The sequence below is a fragment of the Prunus avium genome, chromosome 1 (genome assembly GCF_965620075.1).
Source record: "Prunus avium chromosome 1, drPruAviu1.hap1.1, whole genome shotgun sequence".
Lineage (NCBI taxonomy): Eukaryota > Viridiplantae > Streptophyta > Magnoliopsida > Rosales > Rosaceae > Prunus > Prunus avium.
The window spans coordinates 23,728,864-23,753,160 of NC_142284.1; the positions used below are offsets into that span (position 1 = coordinate 23,728,864).

The 24,297-nt window shown below is 39.5% G+C and overlaps 1 long non-coding RNA gene across 6 annotated transcripts; it reads left to right on the forward strand.

Annotated features, from left to right (window-relative positions):
- The first annotated feature begins 19,066 nt into the window (after nt 1–19,066).
- On the forward strand, nt 19,067–22,541 carry LOC110770728 (uncharacterized). 6 transcript variants are annotated; one of them, XR_015834984.1, is made up of 4 exons: nt 19,069–19,368; nt 19,536–20,178; nt 20,642–20,999; nt 22,282–22,541. It is a non-coding gene; the product is annotated as an uncharacterized LOC110770728 (long non-coding RNA). The 6 variants fall into 6 exon arrangements; XR_015834997.1 differs by having other exon boundaries at nt 19,070–19,772; nt 19,890–20,178; XR_015835000.1 differs by having other exon boundaries at nt 19,070–19,612; nt 19,890–20,178.
- Nucleotides 22,542–24,297: the final 1,756 nt, after the last annotated feature.

Here is a 24,297-nt window from a genome sequence, read left to right on the forward strand (position 1 = left end):
AACTTCGTTCCTAATTGGAGTGGTTGGTGTTTTGGGTAAATCTAGAGATCGGATATCATTCAAACTCAATCAAATGACTCTTCCCACGGTATTATGATGTTGCCCAAGTTTTGGGCTCGATCCGAAATCAATAAGTGTAAGAAATTGGACAATTCATGGTCAAAGGCAGTTCGTTCCTAATTGAAGTGGTTGGTGTTTTGGGTAGTTCTAGAGATCGGATTTCACTCAAACTTAACCAAACGACTCCTCCCACCATATTATGATGTTGCCCAAGTTTTGGGCTCGATCCGAAATCAATAGGTGTAAGAAATTGGACAATTCAAGTTCAAAGGTAGTTCGTTCCAAATTGGAGTGGTTGGGGTAATTCATAGTTCTAGCGAATGGATTTTTCTCAAAACACACCAAATGACTCCTCCCACCGTATTATGATGTTGCCCAAGTTTTGGGCTCGATCCGACATCAATAGGTGTAAGAAATTGGACAATTCAAGTTCAAAGGCAGTTCGTTCCAAATTGGATTGGTTGGTGTTTTGGGTAGTTCTAGAGATCGGATTTCACTCAAACTTAACCAAATGACTCCTCCCAACATATTATGGTGTTGCCCAAGTTTTGGGCACGATCCCAAATCAATAGGTGTAAGAAATTGGACAATTCAAGTTCAAAGGCAATTCGTTCCTAATTGGAGTGGTTGGTGTTTTGGGTAAATCTAGAGATCGGATATCATTCAAACTCAACCAAATGACTCTTCCCACCGTATTATGATGTTGCCCAAGTTTTGGGCTCGATCCGAAATCAATAAGTGTAAGAAATTGGACAATTCATGGTCAAAGGCAGTTCGTTCCTAATTGAAGTGGTTGGTGTTTTGGGTAGTTCTAGAGATCGGATTTCACTCAAACTTAACCAAACGACTCCTCCCACCATATTATGATGTTGCCCAAGTTTTGGGCTCGATCCGAAATCAATAGGTGTAAGAAATTGGACAATTCAAGTTCAAAGGAACTTCGTTCCTAATTGGAGTGGTTGGTGTTTTCGGTAATTCTAGAGATCGGATTTCACTCAAACTCAACCAAATGACTCTTCATACCATATTATGATATTGCCCAAGTTTTGGGCTCGATCCGAAATCGATAGGTGTAAGAAATTGGACAATTCAAGTTCGAGGGCAGTTCGTTCCTAATTGAAGTGGTTGGTGTTTTGGGTAGTTCTAGAGATCGGATTTCACTCAAAGTTAACCAAATGACTCCTCCCACCATATTATGTTGTTGCCCTAGTTTTGGGCTCGATCCGAAATCAATGGGTTTAAGAAATTGGACAATTCATGTTCAAAGGCAGTTCGTTCCTAATCGGAGTGCTTGGTGTATTCCATAGTTCTAGAGATCGGATTTCACTCAAACTTAACCAAATGACTCCTCCCACCATATTATGATGTTGCTCAAGTTTTTGGCTCGATCCGAAATCAATAGGTGTAAGAAATTGTACAATTCAAGTTCATAGGCAGTTCGTTCCTAATTGGAGTGGTTGGTGTTTTGGGTAGTTCTGGAGATCGGATATCACTCAAACTTAACCAATTGACTCCTCCCACCATATTATGTTGTTGCCCCAGCTTTCGGATCGATCCGAAATCAATAGGTTTGAGAAATTGGACAATTCAAGTTCAAAGGCAGTTCGTTCCTAATTGGGGTGGTTGGTGTATTGGGTAGTTCTAGAGATCGGATTTCACTCAAAATTAACCAAATGACTACTCCCACCAAATTATGATGTTGCCCAAGTTTTGGGCACGATCCGAAATGAATAGGTGTAAGAAATTGGCCATTTCAAGTTCAAAGGGAGTTCGTTCCAAATTGGAGTAGTTGGTGTTTTGGGTAGTTCTAGAGATCGGATTTCACTCAAACTTAACCAAACGACTCCTCCCACCATATTCTGATGTTGCCCAAGTTTTGGTCTCGATCCGAAATCATTAGGTGCAAGAAATTGGACAATTCAAGTTCAAAGGCAGTTCGTTCCTAATTGAAGTGGTTGGTGTTTTGGCTAATTCAAGAGATCGGATTTCACTCAAACTCAACCAAATGACTCTTCCCACGATATTATGATATTGCCCAAGTTTTGGGCTCGATCCGAAATCAATGGGTATAAGAAATTGTACAATTCAAGTTCAAAGGCAATTCGTTCCTAATTGGAGTGGTTGGTGTTTTGGGTAGTTCTAGTGATCGGATTTCACTCAAACTTAACCAAATGACTCCTCCCACCATATTATGTTGTTGCCCCAGTTTTGGGCTCGATCCGAAATCAATGGGATTAAGAAATTGGACAATTCAAGTTCAAAGGCAGTTCGTTCCTAATGGGAGTGGTTGGTGTATTCCATAGTTCTAGAGATCGGATTTCACCCAAACTTAACCAAATGACTCCTACCACCATATTATAATGTTGCCCAAGTTTTGGGCTCGATCCGAATTCAATAGGTGTAAGAAATTGGACAATTCAAGTTGAAAGGCAGTACGTTCCTAATTGGAGTGGTTGGTGCTTTGGGTAGTTCTGGAGATCGGATTTCACTCAAACTTAACCAAATGACTCCTCCAACCATATTATGATGTTGCCCAAGTTTTGGGCTCGATTCGAAATCAATAGGTGTAAGAAATTGGACAGTTTATGTTCAAACGCAGTTCGTTCCTAATCGGAGTGGTTGGTGTATTCCATAGTTCTAGAGATCGGATTTCACTCAAAACTAACCACATGACTCCTCCCACCGTATTATGATGTTGCCCAAGTTGTGGGCTCGATCCGAAATCAATAGGTGTCAGAAATTGTACAATTCAAGTTCAAAGGCAGTTCGTTCCTAATTGGAGTGGTTGGTGTTTCGGGTAGTTCTGCAGATCGGATTTCACTCAAACTTAACCAAATGACTCCTCCCACCATATTATGATGTTGCCCAACTTTTGCGCTCGATCCGAAATCAGTAGGTGTTAGAAATTGAACAATTCAAGTTCAGAGGCAGTTCGTTCCAAATCGGAGTGGTTGGTGTATTCCATAGTTCTAGAGATCGGATTTCACTCAAAACTATCCACATGACTCCTCCCACCATATTATGATGTTGCCCAAGTTGTGGGCTTGATCCGAAATCAATAGGTGTAAGAAATTGTACAATTCAAGTTCAAAGGCAGTTCGTTCCTAATTGGAGTGGTTGGTGTTTTGGGTAAATCTAGAGATCGGATTTCACTCAAACTTAACCAAATCACTCCTGCCACCATATTATGATGTTGCCCATGTTTTGGGCACGATTCAAAATCAATAGATGAAAGAAATTGGACATTTCAAGTTCAAAGGAAGTTCGTCCTTAATTGGAGTGGTTGGTGTTTTGGGTAGTTCTAGAGATCGGATTTCACTCAAACTTAACCAAATGACTCCTCCTACAATATTATGATGTTGCCCAAGTTTTGGGCTCGATCCGAAACAAATAGGTGTAAGAAATTGTACAATTCAGGTTCAAAGGCAGTTCGTTCCTAATTGGAGTGGTCGGGGTATTGGGTAGTTCTATAGATCGGATTTCACTCAACTTAACCAAATGACTCCTCCCACCATATTATGAGGTTGCCCAAGTTTTGGGCTCGATCCAAAATAAATAGGTGTAAGAAATTGGACAATTCAAGTTCAAAGGCTGTTCGTTCCTAATTGGAGTGGTTGGTGTTTTGGGTAGTTCTAAAGATCGGATTTCACCCAAACTTAACCGAATGACTCCTCCCACCATATTATGACGTTGCCCAAGTTCTGGCCTCGATCCGAAATAAATAGGGGTAAGAAATTGGAGAATTCAAGTTCAAAGGCAGTTCGTTACTAATTGGAGTGGTTGGTGTTTTGGGTAGTTCTAGAGATCGGATTTCACTCAAACTTAATCAAACGACTACTCCCACCATATTATGATGTTGCCCAAGTTTTGGGCTCGATCCGAAATCGATAGGTGTAAGAAATTGGACAATTCAAGTTCAAAGGCTGTTCGTTCCAAATTGGGTTGGTTTGGTGTATTGGGTAGCTCTAGACATCGGATTTCACTCAAACTTAACCAAATGACTCCTCCCACCATATTATGATGTTGCCCAAGTTCTGGGCTCGATCCGAAATAAAAAGGGGTAAGAAATTGGAAAATTCAAGTTCAAAGGCAATTCTTTCCTCGTTGGAGTGGTTGGTGTTTTGGATAGTTCTAGAGATCGGATTTCCCTTAATCTTAACCAAATGACTCCTCCTGCCATATTATGGTGTTGCCCAAGTTTTGGGCTCGGTCCGAAATCATTAGGTTCAAGAAATTGGACAATTTATGTTCAAAGGCAGTTCGTTACTAATCGGAGTGGTTGGTGTATTCCATAGTTCTAGAGATCGGATTTCACTCAAAACTAACCAAATGACGCCTCCCACCATATTGTGATGTTGCCCAAGTTTTGGGCTCGATGCGAAATCAATAGGTGTAAGAAATTGGACAATTCAAGTTCAAAGGCGGTTCTTTTGTAATTGGAGTGGTTGGTGTTTTGGGTAGTTCTAGACATCGGATTTCACTCAAACTTAACCAAATGACTCCTCCCACCATATTATGATGTTGCCCAAGTTTTGGCTCGATCCGTAATAAATAGGTGTAAGAAATTGGATAATTCAAGTTCAAAGGCAGTTCGCTCCTAATTGGAGTGGTTGGTGTATTCCATAGTTCTAGAGATCGGATTTCACTCAAAACTAACCAAATGACTCCTCCCACCACATTGTGATGTTGCCCAAGTTTTGGGCTGGATCGGAAATCAGTAGGTGTAAGAAATTGGACAATTCAAGTTCAAAGGCAGTTCGTTCCTAACTGTGGTGGTAGGTGTTTTGGGCAGTTCTACGGATTGGATTTCACTCAAACATAACCAAATGACTCCTCCCGCCATATTATGATGTTGCCCAAGTTTTGGGCTCGATCCTAAATCAGCAGGCGTAAAACATTGGAAAATTTATGTTCAAAGGCAGTTTGTTCCTAATCGGAGTGGTTGGTGTATTTCGTAGTTCTAGAGATCTGATTTAACTCAAACTTTTCCAAATGACTCCTCAAACCATATTATTATGTTGGCCAAGCTTTTGGGTCGATCCGAAATCAATAGGTGTAAGAAATTGGACAATTCAAGTTCAAAGGCAGTTCGTTTCTAATTCGGGTGGTTATTGTATTGGGTAGTTCTAGAGATCGGATTTCACTCAAAATGAACCCAGTGACTCCTCCCACCATATTATGATGTTGCCCAAGTTTTGGGCTCAATCCGAAATCAATAGGTGTAAGAAATTAGACAATTCAAGTTCAAAGGCAGTTCGTTTCTAATTCGGGTGGTTGGTGTATTCGGTAGTTCTAGAGATCGGATTTCACTCAAAATGAACCCAGTGACTCCTCCCACTATATTAAGATGATGCCCAAGTTTTGGGGTCGATCCGAAATCAATAGGTGTAAGAAATTGGAAAATTCAAGTTCGAAGGCAGTTTGTTCCGAATTGGAGGGGTTGGTGTTTTGGGTAGTTCTAGAGATCGGATTTCACTCAAACTTAACCAAATGACTCCTCCCACCACATTATGATCTTGCCCAAGTTTTGGGCTCGATCCGAAATCAATAGGTGCAAGAAATCGGACAATTCAGAAATTGGACAATTCAAGTTCATAGGTAGTTCTTTCCTAATTGGAGTGCTTGGTGGTTTGGGTAGTTCTTTCCTAATGGGAAGAGTCATTTATCTTCTAAGGCAGTTCGTTCCTAATCGGAGTGGTTGGTGTATTCCGTAGTTTTAGAGATCGGATTTCACTCAAAACTAGCCAAATGGCTCCTCCCACCATATTATGTTTTTGCCCAAGTTTTGGGCTCGATCCGAAATCAATAGGTGCAAGAAATTGGACAATTCATGTTGAAAGGCAGTTCGTTCCTAATCGGAGTCGTTGCTGTTTTGGGTAGTTCTAGAGGTCGGATTTCACTCAAACTTAACCAAATGACTCCTCCCATTATATTATGTTGTTGCCCAATTTGGGCTCGATCCGAAATCAATAGGTGTAAGAAATTGGACAATTCAAGTTCAAAGGCAGTTCGTTCCTAATTGGAGTGGTTGGTGTGTTGGGTAGTTCTAGTGATCGGATTTCACTCAAACAAAACGAAATGACTCTTCCCACCATATTATGATGTTCCCCAAGTTTTGGGCTCGATCCGAAATCAATAGGTGTAAGGAATTGGACAATTTATCTTGTAAGGCAGTTCGTTCCTAATCGGAGTGGTTGGTGTTTTCCATAGTTCTAGAGTTCAGATTTCACTCAAAACTGACCAAATGGGTCCTCCCACCACAGTATGATGATGCCCAAGTTTTGGGCTCGAACAGAAATCAACAGGTGCAAGAAATTGGACAATTCATGTTCAAAGGCAGTTCGTTCCTAATTGGAGTGGTTGGTGTTTTGGGAAGTTCTAGTGATCGGATTTCGCCCAAACAAAAGCAAATGACTCTTCCCACCATATTATGATGTTCCCCAAGTTTTGGGCTCGATCTGAAATCAATAGGTGTAAGGAATTGGACAATTTAGCTTCTAAGGCAGTTCGTTCCTAATCGGAGTGGTTGGAGTTTTCCATAGTTCTAGAGATCGGATTTCACTCAAACTCCACCAAATGACTCCTCCCACCATATTATGATGTTGCCCAAGTTTTCGGCTCGATCCGAAATCGAATAGGTGTAAGAAATTGGACAATTTCTCTTCTAATGCAGTTTGTTCCTAATCGGAGTGGTTGGTGTATTCCATAGTTCTGGATATCGGATTTCACTCAAACTCAACCAAAAGACCCCTCCCACCATATTATGATGTTGTCCAAGTTTTGGTCTCGATCCGAAATCAATAGGTGTAAGAAATCGGACAATTCAAGTTCAAAGGCAGTTCGTTCCTAATTGGGGTGGTTGGTGTTTTGGGTAGTTCTAGAAATCGGATTTTACTCAAACTTAATCAAATGACTCCTCCCACCATATTATGATGTTGCCCAAGTTTTGGTCTCGATCCGAAATCAATAGGTGTAAGAAATCGGACAATTCAAGTTCAAAGTCAGTTCGTTCCTAATTGGGGTGGTTGGTGTTTTGGGTAGTTCTAGAAATCGGATTCCACTCAAATTTAACCAAATGACTCCTCCCACCATATTATGATGTTGCCCAAGTTTTGGACTCGATCCGAAATCAATAGGTGTAAGAAATTGGACAATTTATGTTCAAAGGCAGTTCGTTCCTAATCGTAGTGGTTGGTGTATCCCATAGTTCTAGAGATCGGATTTCACTCAAAACTAACCAAATGACTCCTCCCACCATATTATGATGTTACCCAAGTTTTGGTCTCGATCCGAAATCAATAGGTGTAAGAAATTGGACAATTCAAGTTAAAAGGCAGTTCGTTCCTAATTGGAGTGGTTGGTGATTTGGGTAGTTCTAAAGATCGGATTTCAGTTAAAACTTAACCAAATGACTCCTCCCCACCATATTATTATGTTGCCCAAGTTTTGGGCTCAATCCGAAATCAATAGGTGTGAGAAATTGGACAATTCAAGTTCAATGGCAGTTCGTTCCTAATTGGAGTGGTTGGTGTTCTGGGTAGTTCTAGAGATCGGATTTCACTCAAACTTAACCAAATGACTCCTCCGAACATATTATGATGTTGCCCAAGTTTTGGGCTACATCCGAAATCAATAGGTGTAAGAAATTGGACAATTCAAGTTCAAAGGCTGTTCGTTCCTAATTGTGGTGGTTGGTGTTTTCGGTAGTTCTAGAGATTAGATTTCACTCAAACTTAACCAAATGAGTCCTCCCACCATATTATGATCTTGCCCAAGTTTTGGGCTCAATCCGAAATCAAGAGGCGTAAGAAATGGAAAATTCACGTTCAAAGGCAGTTGATTCCTAATTGGAGTGGTCGACGTTTTGGGTAGTTCTAGAGATCGGATTTGACTCAAACTTAACCAAATGACTCCTCCCACCATGTTGTGATGTTGCCCAACTTTTGGGCTCGATTCGAAATCAATAGGTGTTAGAAATTGGACAATTCAAGTTCAAAGGCAGTTCGTTCCTAATCGGAGTGGTTGGTATTTTGGGTAGTTCTAGAGATCGGATTTCACTCAAACTTAACCAAATGACTCCTCCCACCATATTATGATGTTGCCCAAGTTTTGGGCTCGATGCGAAATCAATAGGTGTAAGAAATTGGACATTTCAAATTCAAAGGCAGTTTGTTCCTAATTGGATTGGTTGGTGTTCTGGGTAGTTCTAGAGATCGGATTTCACTCAAACTTAACCAAATGACTCCTCGCACCACATTATGATGTTGCCCAAGTTTTGGGTTCGATCCGAAATCAATAGGTGTAAGAAATTGGACAATTCAAGTTCAAAGGCAGTTCGTTCCTAATCGGAGTGGTTGGTATTTTGGGTAGTTCTAGAGATCGGATTTCACTCAAACTTAACCAAATGACTCCTCCCACCATATTATGATGTTGCCCAAGTTTTGGGCTCGATGCGAAATCAATAGGTGTAAGAAATTGGACATTTCAAATTCAAAGGCAGTTTGTTCCTAATTGGATTGGTTGGTGTTCTGGGTAGTTCTAGTGATCGGATTTCACTCAAACTTAACCAAATGACTCCTCGCACCACATTATGATGTTGCCCAAGTTTTGGGTTCGATCCGAAATCAATATGTGTAAGAAATTGGACAATTCAAGTTCAAAGGCAGTTCGTTCCTAGTTGGAGTGGTTGGTGTTCTGGGCAGTTCTAGAGATCGGATTTCACTCAAACTTAACCAAATGACTCGTCCCACCATATTATGATGTTGCCCAAGTTTTGGGCTCGATCCGATATCAAGAGGTGTAAGAAATTGGACAATTGAAGTTCAAAGGCAGTTCGTTCCTAATTGGAGTGGTTGGTGTTTTGGGTAGTTCTGGAGATTGGATTTCACTCAGACTTAACCAAATGACTCGTCCCACCATATTACGATGTTGCCCAAGTTTTGGGCTCGATCCAAAATCAATGGGTGTAAGAAATTATACAATTTATGTTTAACGGCAGTTCGTTCCAAATCGGAGTAGTTGGTGTATTCCATAGCTCTAGAGATTGGATTTCACTCAAAACTCACCAAATGACTCCTCCCACCAAATTATGATGTTGCCCAAGTTTTGGGCTCGATAAGAAATCATTAGGTGTAAGAAATTGGACAATTCAAGTTGAAAGGCAGTTCATTCCTAATTGGAGTGGTTGGGGTTTCGGGTAGTTCTAGAGATTGGATTTCACTCAAACTTAACCAAATGACTCCTCCCACCGTATTGTCATGTTGCCCAACTTTTGGGCTCGATCCGAAATCAATAGGTGTTTGAAATTGGACAATTCAAGTTCGAAGGCAGTTCGTTACTAATCGGAGTGGTTGGTGTTTTGGGTAGTTCTGGAGATTGGATTTCACTCAGACTTTACCAAATGACTCGTCCCACCATATTACGATGTTGCCCAAGTTTTGGGCTCGATCCAAAATCAATACGTGTAAGAAATTGGACAATTTCTATTGAAAGGCAGTTCGTTCCTAATCGGAGTGGTTGGTGTATTCCATAGTTCTAGAGATCGGATTTCACTCAAAATTAACCAAATGATTCCTTCCACCATATTATGTTGTTGCCCAAGTTTTGGGCTCGATCCGAAATCAATAGGAGTAAGAAATTGGACAATTCAAGTTCAAAGGCAGTTCGTTCCTAATCGGAGTGGTTGGTGTATTCCATAGCCCTAGAGATCGGATTTCACTCAAAACTAACCAAATGACTCCTCCCACCATATTATGATGTTGCCCAAGTTTTGGGCTCGATCCGAAATCAATAGGTGTAAGAAATTCGACAATTCAAGTTCAAAGGCAGTTCGTTTCTAATTGGAGTGGTTGGTGTTTTGGGTAGTTCTAGAGATCGGATTTCACTCAAAGTTAACCAAATGACTCCTCCCACCATATTATGATGTTGCCCAAGTATTGGGCTCGATCCAAAATCGAGAGGTGTAAGAAATTGGACAATTCATGTTCAAAGGCAGTTCGTTCCTAGTTGGAGTGGTTGGTGTTTTGGGTAGTTCTTGCGATCAGATTTCACTCAAACTTAACCAAATGACTCCTCCCACCATATTATGATGTTGCCCAAGTTTTGTTCTCGATCCGAACTCGAGAGGTGTAAGAAATTGGACAATTCATGTTCAAAGGAAGTTCGTTCCTAATTGGGTGGGTTGGTGTATTGGGTAGTTCTGGAAATTGGATTTCACTCACACTTAACCAAATGACTACTCCCACCATATTATGATGTTGCCCAAGTTTTGGGCTCGATCCGAAATCAATAGGTGTAAGAAATTGGACAATTCAAGTTCAAAGGCTGTTCGTTCCAACTTGGAGTGGTTGGTGTTTTGGGTAGTTCTAGAGATTGGATTTCACTCAAACTTCACCAAATGACTCCTCCCACCATGTTATGATACTGCCCAAGTTTTGGGCTCGATCCGAAATAAATAGGTGTAAGAAATTCGACAATTCAAGTTCAAAGGCAGTTCGTTCCTAATTGGAGTGGTTGGGGTTTTGGGTAGTTTTAGAGATCGGATTTCACTCAAACTTAACCAAATGACTCCTCCCGCCATATTATGATGTTGCCCAAGTTTTGGGATCAATCCGAAATCAATAGGTGTAAGAAATTGGACAATTTATGCTCAAAGGCAGTTCGTTCCTAATCGGAGTGGTTGGTGTATTCCATAGTTCTAGAGATCGGATTTCACTCAAAACTAACCAAATGACTCCTACCACCATATTATGATATTGCCCAAGTTTTGGACTCGATCCGAAATCAATAGGTGTAAGAAATTGGACAATTCAAGTTCAACGGCAGTTCGTTCCTAATCGGAGTGGTTGGTTTATTCCATAGCTCTAGGGATCGGATTTCACTCAAAACTAACCAAATGACTCCTCCCACCATATTATGATGTTGCCCAAGTTTTGGGGTTGATCCGAAATCAATAGGTGCAAGAAATTGGACAATTCAAGTTCAAAGGCAGTTCGTTCCTAGTTGGAGTGGATGGTGTTTTGGGTAGTTCTAGAGATCGGATTTCACTCAAACCTAACCAAATGACTCCTCCCACCATATTATGATGTTGCCTAAGTTTTGGGCTCGATCTGAAATCGATAGGTGTAAGACATTGGACAATTGAAGTTCTAAGGCAGTTCGTTCCTAATTGGTGTTTCGGGTAGTTCTAGAGATCGGATTGCACTCAAACTTAACCGAATGACTCCTCCCACCATATTATGTTGTTGCCCATGTTTTGGGATCGATCCGAAATCAACAGGAGTAAGAAATTGGACAATTTAAGTTGAAAGGCAGTTCGTTCCTAATTGGAGTGGTTGGTATTTTGGGCAGTTCTAGAGATTGGATTTCCCTCATACTTAACCAAATGACTCCTCCCACCATATTATGATGTTGCCCAACTTTTGGGATCTAACCGAAATCAATAGGAGGAAGAAATTCGACAATTCAAGTTCAAAAGTAGTTCGTTCCTAATTGGAGTGGTTGGTGTTTTGGTTAGTTCTAGAGATCGGATTTCACTCAAACTTAACCAAATGACAACTCCCACCATATTATGATGTTGCCCAAGTTTTGGGCTCGATCCGAAATCAATAGGTGTAAGAAATTCGACAATTCAAGTTCAAAGGCAGTTCGTTCCTAATTGGAGTGGTTGCAGTTTTGGGTAGTTCTAGAGATCGGATTTCACTCAAACTAAACCAAATGATTCCTCCCACCATATTATGATGTTGCCCAAGTTTTGGGCTCGATCCGAAATCAATTGGTGTAAGAAATTGGACAATTTATGTTCAAAGGCAGATCGTTCGTAATCGGAGTGGTTGGTGTATTCCATAGTTCTAGAGATCGAATTTCACTAAAAACTAATCAAATGACTCCTCCCACCATATGACGATGTTTCCCAAGTTTTGGGCTCGATCCGAAATCAATAGGTGTAAGAAATTGGACAATTTATGTTCAAAGGCATATCGTTCCTAATCGGAGTGGTTGGTGTATTCCATAGCTCTAGAGATCGGATTTCACTGAAAGCTAACCAAATGACTCCTCCCACTATATTATGATGTTGCCCAAGTTTTGGGCTCGATCGGAAATCAATAGGTGTAAGAAATTTGACAATTCAAGTTGGAAGACAGTTCGTTCCTAATTGGAGGGGTTGGTGTATTCCATAGCTCTAGAGATTAGATTTCACTCAAAACTAGCCAAATGACTCCTCGCACCATATTATGTTGTTGCCCAAGTTTTGGGCTCGTTCCGAAACCGATAGGTGTAAGAAATTGGACAATTCAAGTTCAAAGGAAGTTCGTTCCTAATTGGAGTGGTTGGTGTTTTCGGTAGTTCTAGGGATCGGATTTCACTCAAACTTAACCAAATGACTCCTCCCACCATATTATGTTGTTGCCCAAGTGTTGGGCTAGATCCGAAATCAATAGGAGTAAGAAGTTGGACAATTATGCTCAAAGGCAGTTTGTTCCTAATCGGAGTGGTTGGTGTATTCCATAACTCTAGAGATCGGATTTCACTCAAAACTAACCAAATTACTCCTGCCACCATATTATGATGTTGCCCAAGTTTTGGGCTCGATCCGAAATCGAGAGGTGTAAGAAATTGGACAATTCATGTTCAAAAGGCAGTTCGTTCCTAATTGGATGGGTTGGTGTATTGGGTAGTTCTGGAAATCGGATTTCACTCAAACTTAACCAACCGACTACTCCCACCATATTATGATGTTGCCCAAGTTTTGGGCTCGATCCGAAATCAGTAGGTGTAAGAAATTGGACAATTCAGGTTCAAAGGCTGTTCGTTCCAAATAGGAGTGGTTGGTGTTTTATGTAGTTCTAGAGATTGGATTTCACTCAAACTTAACCAAATGACTCCTCCCACCATATTATGATACTGCCCAAGTTTTGGGCTCGATCCGAAATAAATAGGTGTAAGAAATTCGACAATTCAAGTTCAAAGGCAGTTCGTTCCTAATTGGAGTGGTTGGTGTTTTGGGTAGTTTTAGAGATCGGATTTCACTCAAACTTAACCAAATGACTCCTCCCAACATATTGTGATGTTCCCCAACTTTTGGGCACGATCCGAAATCAATAGTTGTTAGAAATTGTACAATTCAAGTTCAGAGGCAGTTCGTTCCTAATCGGAGTGGTTGTTGTTTTGGGTAGTTCTAGAGATCGGATTTCACTCAAACTAAACCAAATGACTCCTCCAGCCATATTTTGATGTTGCCCAAGTTTTGTGATCAATCTGAAATCAATAGGTGTAAGAAATTGGACAATTTATGCTCAGAGGCAGTTCGTTCCTAATCGGAGTGGTTGGTGTATTCCATAGTTCTAGAGATCTGATTTCACTCAAAACTAACCAAATCACTCCTCCCACCATATTTTGATGTTGCCCAAGTTTTGGACTCGATCCGAAATCAATAGGTGTAAGAAATTGGACAATTCAAGTTCAACGACAGTTCGTTCCTAATCGGAGTAGTTGGTGTATTCCACAGTTCTAGAGATCGGATTTCAGTCAAAACTAACCAAATGACTCCACCCACCATATTATGATGTTGCCCAAGTTTTGGGGCAGATCCGAAATCAATAGGTGTAAGAAATTGGACAATTCAAGTTCAAAGGCAGTTCGTTCCTAGTTGGAGTGGATGGTGTTTGGGGTAGTTCTAGAGATCGGATTTCACTCAAACTTAACCAAATGACTCCTCCCACCATATTATGATGTGGCCAAAGTTTTGGGCTCGATCCGACATCGATAGGTGTAAGACATTGGACAATTGAAGTTCAAAGGCAGTTTGTTCCTAATTGAAGTGGTTGGTATTTTGGGCAGTTCTAGAGATTGGATTTCCCTCACACTTAACCAAATGACTCCTCCCACCATATTATGATGTTGCCCAAGTTTTGGGATCTAACCGAAATCAATAGGAGTAAGAAATTCTACAATTCAAGTTCAAAGGCAGTTCGTTCCAAATTGGAGTGGTTGGTGTTTTGGGTAGTTCTAGGGATCGGATTTCACTCAAAGTTAACCAAATGACAACTCCCACCATATTATGATGTTGCCCAAGTTTTGGGCTCGATCCGAAATCAATAGGTGTAAGAAATTCGACAGTTCAAGTTCAAAGGCAGTTCGTAACTAATTGGAGTGGTTGGTGTTTTGGGTAGTTCTAGAGATCGTATTTCACTCAAACTTAACCAAACGAATCCTCCCACCATATTATGATGTTGCCCAAGTTTTGGACTCGATCCGAAATCAATTGGTGTATGAAATTGGACAATTTATGTTCAAAGGCAGATCGTTCCTAATCGGAGTGGTTGGTGTATTCCATAGCTCTAGAGATCGGATTTCACTCAAAGCTAACCAAATGACTCCTCCCACCATATTATGATGTTGCCCAAGTTTTATGCTCGATCCGAAATCAATAGGTGTAAGAAATTGGACAATTCAAGTTCAAAGGAAGTTCGTTCCTAATCGGAGTCATTGGTGTATTCCATAGTTCTAGATATCGGATTTCACTCAAAACTAACCAAATGACTCCTCCCACCATATTATGATGTTGCCCAAGTTTTGGGCTCGATCCGAAATCAATAGGTGTAAGAAATTGGACAATTCAAGTTCAAAGGCAGTTCGTTCCGAATTGGAGTGGTTGGTGTTTTGGGTAGTTCTAGAGATCGGATTTCACTCAAACTTAACCAAATGATTCCTCCCACCATATTATTATGTTGCCCAAGTTTTGGGCTCGATCCGAAATCAATAGGTGTATGAAATTGGACAATTTATGTTCAAAGGCAGTTCGTTCCTAATCGGAGTGGTTGGTGTATTCCATTGCCCTAGAGATCGGATTTCACTCAAAACTAGCCAAATGATTCCTCCCACCACATTATGATGTTGCCCAAGTTTTGGGCTCGATCCGAAATCAATAGGTGTAAGAAATTGGACAATTCAAGTTCAAAGGTAGTTCGTTCCAAGTTGGAGTGGTTGGTGTTTTGGGTAGTTCTAGAGATCGGATTTCACTCAAACTTAACCAAATGATTCCTCCAACCACATTATGATGTTGCCCAAGTTTTGGGCTCAATCCGAAATCAATAGTTGTATGAAATTGGACAATTTATGTTCAAAGGCAGTTCGTTCCTAATCGGAGTGGTTGGTGTATTCCATAGTTCTAGAGATCGGATTTCACTCAAAATTAACAAAACGACTCCTCCCACCATATTATGATGTTGCCCAATTTTGGGCTCGATCCGAAGGCAGTTCATTCCTAATTGGAGTGGTTGGTGTTTTGGGTAGTTCTAGAGGTCGGATTTCACTTTAACTTAACCTAATCACTCCTCCCACCATATTACGATGTTGCCCAAGTTTTGGGCTCGATCCGAAATCAATAGGTGTAAGAAATTGGACAATTCAAGTTGAAAGGCAGTACGTTCCTAATTGGAGTGGTTGGTGTGTTGGGTTGTTCTAGAGGTCAGATTTTACTCAAAACTAACCAAATGACTCCGCCCACCATATTATGATGTTGCCCAAGTTTTGGGCTCGATTCGAAATCAATAGGTGCAAGAAATTGGACAATTTATGTTCTAAGGCAGTTCGTTCCTAATCGGAGTGGTTGGTGTATTCCATAGTTCTGGAGAATGGATTTCACTCAAAACTAACCAAATGACTCCACCCACCATATTATGATGTTGCCCAAGTTTTGGGATCGATCCGAAATCAATAGGTGTAAGAAATTGGACAATTCAAGTTCAAAGGCAGTTCGTTCCTAATTGGAGTGGTTGGTGTTTTGGGAAGTTCTAGAGATCGGATTTCACTCAAACATAGCCAAATGACTCCTCCCACCATATTATGTTGTTGCCCAAGTTTTCGGCTCGATCCGAAATCAATAGGTGTAAGAAATTGGACAATTTAAATTCAAAGGCAATTCGTTCCTAATTGGAGTGGTTGGTGTTTTGGGTAGTTCTAGGGATCGGATTTCACTCCAAACTAACCAAATGACTCCTCCCACCATATTATGATGTTTCCCAGGTTTTGTGCTCGATCCGAAATCAAAAGGTGTAAGAAATTGGACAATTCAAGTTCAAAGGCAGTTCGTTTCTAATCGGAGTCTTTGGTGTATTCCATAGTTATAGAGATGGGATTTTACTCAAAACTAACCAAATGACTCCTCCCACCATATTATGATGTTGCCCAAGTTTTGGGCTCGATCCGAAATCAATAGGTGTAAGAAATTGGACAATTCAAGTTCAAAGGCAGTTCGTTCCTAATTGGAGGGGTTGGTGTTTTGGGTAGTTCAAGAGATCGGATAGCACTCAAACTTAACCAAATGACTCCTCCCACCGTATTATGATGTTGCCCAAGTTTTGGGCTCGATCCGAAATCAATAGGTGTAAGAAATTGGACAATTCATGTTCAAAGGCAGTTCGTTCCTAATTAGAGTGGTTGGTGTTTTGGGTTGTTCTAAAAATTGGATTTCACTGAGACTTAACCAATTCACTCCTCCCACCATATTATGATGTTGCCCAAGTTTTGGGCTCGATCCGAAATCAATAGGGGTTAGAAATTGTACAATTCAAAATCAAAGGCAGTTCGTTCCTAATTTCAGTGGTTGGTGTTTTGGGTAGTTCTAGAGATCGGATTTCACTCAAACGTAACCAAATGACTCCTCCCACCATATTATGATGTTGCGCAAGTTTTGGGCTGGATCCGAAGTCAATAGGTGTTAGAAATTGGACACTTCAAGTTCAAAGGCAGTTCGTTCCTAATTTGAGTGGATGGTGTTTTGGGTAGTTCTAGAGATCGGATTTCACTCAAACTTAGCCAAATGACTCCTCCCACCATATTATGATGTCGCCCAAGTTTTGGGATCGATCCGAAATAAATATGTGTAAGAAATTGGACAACTCAAGTTCAAAGGAAGTTCATTCCTAATCGGTGTGGTTGGTGTATTCCGTAGTTCTAGAGATTGGATTTCACTCAAAACTAGCCAAATGACTCCACCCACCATATTATGATGTTGCCCAAGTTTTGGGATCGATCCGAAATCAATAGGTGTAAGAAATTGGACAATTCATGTTCAAAGGCAATTCGTTCCAAATTGGGTGGGTTGGTGTATTGGGTAGTTCTAGAGATCGGATTTCACTCAAACTTAACCAAATGAATCCTCCCACCATATTATGATGTTGCCCAAGTTTTGGGCTCGATCCGAAATCAATAGGTGTAAGAAATTGGACAATTCATGTTCAAAGGCAGTTCGTTCCTAATTGGGGTGGTCGGTGTATTGGGTAGTTCTTGAGATCGGATTTCACTCAAACTTAACCAAATGACTCGTCCCACCGTATTATGACATTGCCCAAGTTTTGGGCTCGATCCGAAATAAATATGTGTAAGAAATTGGACAACTCAAGTTCAAAGGCAGTTCGTTCCTAATTGGAGTGGTTGGTGTTTTGGGTAGTTCTAGAGATTGGATTTCACTCAAACTTAACCAAATCACTCCTCCCACCATATTATGATGTTGCCCAAGTTTTGGGCTCGATCCGAAATCAAGAGGTGTAAGAAATTGGACAATTCAAGTTCAAAGGCAGTCGTTTCTAATTGGAGTGGTCGGTGTTTTGGGTAGTTCTAGAGATCGGATTTCACTCAAACTTAACCAAATGACTCCTAACACCATATTATTTTGTTGCCCAGGTTTTGGGCTCGATCCGAAATCAATAGGTTTAAGAAATTGGACAATTTATGTTGAACGGCAGTTCGTTCCTAATCGGGGTGGTAGGTGTATTCCATAGTTCTAGAGATCGCATTTCACTCAGAACTAACCAAATGACTCCTCCCACCATATTGTGACGTTGCCCACGTTTTGGGCTCGATCCGAAATCAATAGGTGTAAGAAATTGGACAATTCAAGTTCCAAGGCAGTTCGTTCCTAATTGGAGTGGTTGGTGTTTTGGGTAGTTCTAGAGATCGGATTTCACTCAAACTTAACCAAATGACTCCTCCCACCATATTAAGATGTTGCCCAAGTTTTGGGCTAGATCCGAAATCAATAGGTGCAAGAAATTTGACAATTCGAGTTCAAAGGCAGTACGTTCCTAATTGGAGTGGTTGGTGTTTTGGGTAGTTCTAGAGATCGGATTTCACTCAAAACTAACCAAAAGACTCCTTCCACCATATTATGGCGTTGCCCAAGTTTTGGGCTCGATCCGAAATCAATAGGTGTAAGAAATTGGACAATTTATGTTCAAAGGCAGTTCGTTCCTAATCGGAGTGGTTGGTGTATTCCATAGTTCTAGAGATCGGATTTCACTCATAACTAACCAAATGACTCCACCCACCATATTATGATGTTGCCCAAGTTTTGGGATCGATCCGAAATCTATAGGTGTAAGAAACTGGACAATTCAAGTTCAAAGGCAGTTCGTTCATAATTGGACTGGTTGGTGTTTTGGGTAGTTCTAGAGATCGGATTTCAGTCAAACTTGACCAAACGACTTCTCCCACCATATTATGATGTTGCCGACGTGTTGGGCTCGATCCGAAATCAATTGGTGTAAGAAATTGGACAATTCAAATTCAAAGGCAGTTCGTTCCTAATTGGAGTGGTTGGTGTTTTGGGTAGTTCTACAGTTGGATTTCACTCAAACTTAACCAAATGACTCCTCCCTCTATATTATCATGTTGCCCAAGTTTGGGGCTCGATCCGAAATTAATAGGTGTAAGAAATTGGACAATTTATCTTCTAAGGCAGGTCGTTCCTAATCGGAGTGGTTGTTGTATTCACTATGCCAAATTTCACTTTCAGCAACTACATAGGCATCGGTAAAATGAAAATCGATGCTATTAGAACATCAGGCATCGATTTTATAAATAACGATACTAAACAGGTACAAAGACATTAGTAGGAAGTTTTGGTTTTTTTTGACGATGCCTTTGATTCCCTTTAGCATCATCTCTCATAATTATAGATGCCTAAAGTGATTTGCCTTTTTTTTTTTTAAGAGGGACATTTTTTAAAAAAAAGCCACCGATGCCTAAAGGGTAGTCAACGCTAGTCCAAAATTTTTCACGCTCTCCCTCTCAAACTCTTGCCCTAACTTCCATCTCCCTCTCAATTTTTTCAATCCCTCTCAAACTCTCGCCCTAACTTCCATCTCTCTCTCAATTTTGTACTCTCCCTCTCAAACTCTCTCTTTCTTCTCTCTCCTCCATCACTGCTTCTTTCTCTCTCAGATGTTCCGACCATGGCCGGTGCTTTCCTCAGGACTAAAGCCCAGCCACCCCTGCCCATTCCTCAGCCGCGGCGAGCTTCAAAAGGTCGCCTTTGGTGCAAGAGAAACCTTTAAATTGTAGTAGTCTTTCTAGTTTCTCTACTGGACACCTTTGGTGTGATGCTAGAGAAACCTTTAAATTTTAGTAGAGTCTTTCTAGTTTCTCGTTTTTCTTCCTATATGTTCCCATAAATGTTAAATCTGCTTCTTCAGATTTCATGCTCAAAGAAAAAGTAGATATCTGGGATTTGGGTTGACAAAAGATTGAGTTTCGCAGCTCTTCGTCAGCAGTATTCTCTCGTTCCCTTTCTTTCTCTCAAATCTATTTTTAGGGTTTTTTTTTATAAAATGCGTGTTTTGATTATTGGGTTTGTTGCTTAAGATTATCATTGTTCACTAATAATGAACAACTCAAGTGACTGTTTTCTTCTTTTGGAGATGTTACAGATGGTATTTCTACGTTTCTTATTAATTTGCTCCGATTATTTATTTATTTTCTTCTGTAATTTGTGGAAATTACTGACTGATTTTTACCTTTGTGATGATTTTTTTTAACTGTATGTTTAGCTAGAATGGCTGTGGACCGTATAACTCAAAGACCCAAAGGATTCGGTTTTGTCACTTACAAGTCAGATGTTGAGGCACAAAAAGCTTTGAAGGCCATGAATGGCAGGGTAATTTCCTTCTTCCCTATGGTTAAAATTTTTAATTTTATTTTTATAAAAGGGCAGGCCTCCTTGCTGTGATAAAGAAGGGGTCAAGAAAGGACCTTGGACTCCTGAAGAAGATATCATTTTGGTCTATTACATTCAAGAACATGGTCCTGGAAATTGGAGGGTTGTTCCTACCAATACAGGTTTATTTTCTTTCTCTTCTGTTTCTTCAGTTGCTTTTCGTTTGAGTAAAAATATACTTGGTTTTCACTTGATGTGTCAGTTTTGTTAGCTTCTGTATACTTTTGAGATGAAAAGGAAGGATATTTCATTTTGGCGCTGCATTTAAATTATTAAAAGTATAGCCATTTTGGTATTTTGTTAGTTAAGCATTAGGGTGTGGTGATCGTACTATTTTGGCATTCTACTAACACATCTTTGTTCTGATTTGGTAAATTGACTCATATTATAATTGTTTTTGTGCCAAATTGCAGATCATATAGCCCTTATACTTGCATATTCTAATCTTTTATGTACTGAATATGTGTTTTTCATTGATCAAATTTCCTAGTCTTTGTTTTTGTCATATGTTTTTAAATTGTATTTTTTAGTGAACACCTTCAGTCTTGTTTTTCTCTTTTGAAGTTTTTGTTAAAATTTGTCCAGATGGTTGATGGGAGGCTGATTTTTGTTGAAGTTGCCCAGACTCAAAAACAGGAAGAGGATACCAAATCTAGATAATGACCTCATTTTTTCTCTATGTTACTTTTTAAGATTGAACACATATCAGATTACTATTGTATGCTCATCATTGCTTTGGTACTTCAAGTTTGAGAAATCTGAATACAGCTTCCTCTTGTAATGTTGTTTTTCCCATTAAAAAAGAAAAAAAAGGAAAAGAAATGATTCTGAATACAGCTTCCTTTTCTGATTTTAATTTTCCATTTTAATTTCTTTAATCCTCTTTCTTTGCTGCCAAGGATCAACGCCACTTCCCCATGACCACTGACTGCTCCGCATTTTGGTAAGAATTCTTTATTTTTCATTTCAGTTTTAATTTGTTTTGCTTTTTGGGGTCGAATCTATCTTGGTATTGGCAGAAATTTAGGTTTTTAAAACTAACTAAATGAGAATTTCAATTCTATATATGTTTAATATTGATTGCTGTTTAGTTTTTAGTTTTAGATTTGACTTTGGTTCATGTTTATTTATGATGAGTTATACGCTGAAGATCAGCAAGTAGTTGGTTGAGTCCCTCTTTATTTTGTTACAGGTTTGGTTTCTTATGAAAAAACATCTTGCAATTTGAAGATGACACAAACAGGGAAACACAAACTTCATTATCAATCTGATTACTGTGTAGTGTGTTTCCTTGAACATAAATGAGGCTACTTTCTAAGGTTAAGTACAGAAACCTTGCAAACACAAATAAGCTTTGATTTCTCAAAGCAAACACAAATAAGCTTTGATTTACCAAAATTTACTTGACTGTACTGAGAACAAAAAGAACAAAAAGAGGACCTATCAACCAATTTAATGAAGATTTTGTCACAACTTTATGTTGTTGATGGGCATTTGTTTATTTGTTTTGAATTATTTTGTTTGTTCTTATTCTTCTGTTGTTTACTTCTTGTGTCTAGAATTGACTTGTGTGTTCTTTTTGTTTTTGTGCCAAATTTGCATATGCTCTGTCTCTTTATATCTAAATGCATATCCTAATTCTTCTTATTATGTTTTTCTTCTTTTTGTTCTCACTTGATATGCTGAGGTCTGGTTGCATATGGTTCACCATTGACTCTTATCTTACTCTTAACATAAAAATTTGGCTTACTCTCTACTCCATCACATAATCATTTAATTCCTATTTGAAACATGATGTGGGATCCATTTAATGACTTCTTGTTATCTAATTAGATTGGTTGACAAATTCTGTTTTTTTGGTAGTTAGGTCTGTGTTAATATGAACCTTGTGTAATTTTTTTTCACAGCAATGTGCCTCTGTTTTTTTGGTAGTTAGGTCTGTGTCAATTGAGAAAAAATGCTAGTTGTGCTTGTCCAACTCTCTACCCCATCACATGATCATTTAATTGCTAGTTTAAACATGAAGTGGGATCCAATTAATGACTTCTTGTTATCTAATTAGATTGATTAACAAATGAGATTTTCTTGTTCACCAATATGATTTTGTAAATTTGCATATTGGTTCATTTGAAGTGACAACATATCTTATGCAAATTTAGTACCTTGCACTTTTTATGCTTATGTTCATATTTTGTGTTTACATTCTATGTGTTTTTTTTTTCCAGTATAGAGCTAAAAGGAAGGACACGTACACCCAAATGGAATTAGATAAGGTGCGAGAAGAATTGGCAAGTCATGTCCTAGAATGGCTTTTTGATTAAGCTAAACATTCCTTCATTTTACATGTCTTTCTAGCTAGTATTTTGCTTATGCATAGACAAGTACGGATAATTTGTGGTGTAGGGCTGGTAAATTTGTGATTTGGATGTGACAAGTATGGATCATTCAAGTATTTTGCTTATATATATATAGACAATTATGGATATATTTAAATTATTGTTGATATAATGTTTTTTTTTATGAGCAATGGCAAAACAACATGATTTGGAAATGAGGCCTTTCTTAAATACTATTATAGTAACTAAGTAAAGTGTGATGTGAAACAAGCAAAATACCTACCCTTTCCTTACATAAATGATGCCTATTGTTTATAACAACTTCAGTTTTCCAGAAATAATTGAAGTTGAAAGATAAAAACAACAAGACATCTATTATCACTGATGCCTAAAACGAGAAGTAGCATCAGCATTTATGTAACCACCAGCACTATTGGAGGCTTTTCACATCTGCAAAATAAAAAAAGCGATGATGTATAACATAATTCACAACACCATTATTTGTTTCTACGATGTTGTAATTGATAATATGCATCAGCATAATAGATATCACTGATGCTGTTAGACCTCTTTAGCCTCATCCCTTTCAAAACTACTGATGATGTTGGACCTCTTTAGCCTCCTCCCTTTTGAAAGTACTGATGCTGTTTCGAGTTTAGGCGTCAGAAGTCAACCTTTTTTTGGCACCCGGAAATCATTTAGGCATCGGAGTTTACTTGATATCCGATGTAGTAAGTAATAAACAGCGACGGAGAATATCTGTTGCCTATTACATAGGAATAGGCAACAGTCACCAATACCACGGTATTTATGTGTAATAGGCAACGGATTTTATCCGATGCTAAAGCCCTTTTTTGGCATAGTGATTCCACAGTTCTAGATATCGGACTTCACTCAAAACTAAACAAATGACTCCTCCCACCATGTTATGATGTTGCCCAAGTTTTGGGCTCAATCCGAAATCAATAGGTGTAAGAAATTGGACAATTCAAGTTCAAAGGCAGTTCGTTCCAAATTGGAGTGGTTGGTGTTTTGGGTAGTTCTAGAGATCGGATTTCACTCAAACTCAGCCAAATGACTCCTCGCACCATATTATGATGTTGCCCAAGTTTTGGGATCGATCCGAAATCAATAGGTGTAAGAAATTGGACAATTCAAGTTCAAAGGCAGTTTGTTCCTAATTGGAGTGGTTGGTGTTTCGGGTAGTTCTAGAGATCGGATTTCACTCAAACTGAACCAAATAACTCCTCCCACCATATTATGATGTTGCCCCAGTTTTGGGCTTGATCCTAAATCAATAGGTGTAAGATTTTGGACAATTCAAGTTCAAAGGCAGTTCGTTCCTAGTTGGAGTGGTTGGCGTTTTAGGTAGTTCTAGTGATCGGATTTCACTCAAACTTAACCAAATCACTCGTCCCACCATATTATGACCTTGCCCAGGTTTTGGGCTCGATCCGAAATCAATAGGTGTAAGAAATTGGACAATTTATCTTCTGAGGTAGTTCGTTCCTAATCGGAGTGGTTGGTGTATTCCACAGTTCTAGAGATCGGATTTCACTAAAAACTAAACAAATGACTCCGCCCACCATATTATCTTGTTGCCCAAGTTTTGGGCTCGATCCGAAATCAATAGGTGTAAGAAATCGGACAATTCAAGTTGAAAGCCAGTTCGTTCCTAATTGGAGTGGTTGGTGTTTTGGGTAGTTCTAGAGGTCGGATTTCACTCAAACTTAAGCAAATGACTCCTCCCACCATATTATGAGGTTGCCCAAGTTTTGGGCTCGATCGGAAATCAATAGGTGTAAGAAATTGGACAATACAAGTTCAAAGGCAGTTCGTTCCTAATTGGAGTGGTTGGTGTTTTGGGTAGTTCTAAGGATCGGATTTCACTCAAACATAACCAAA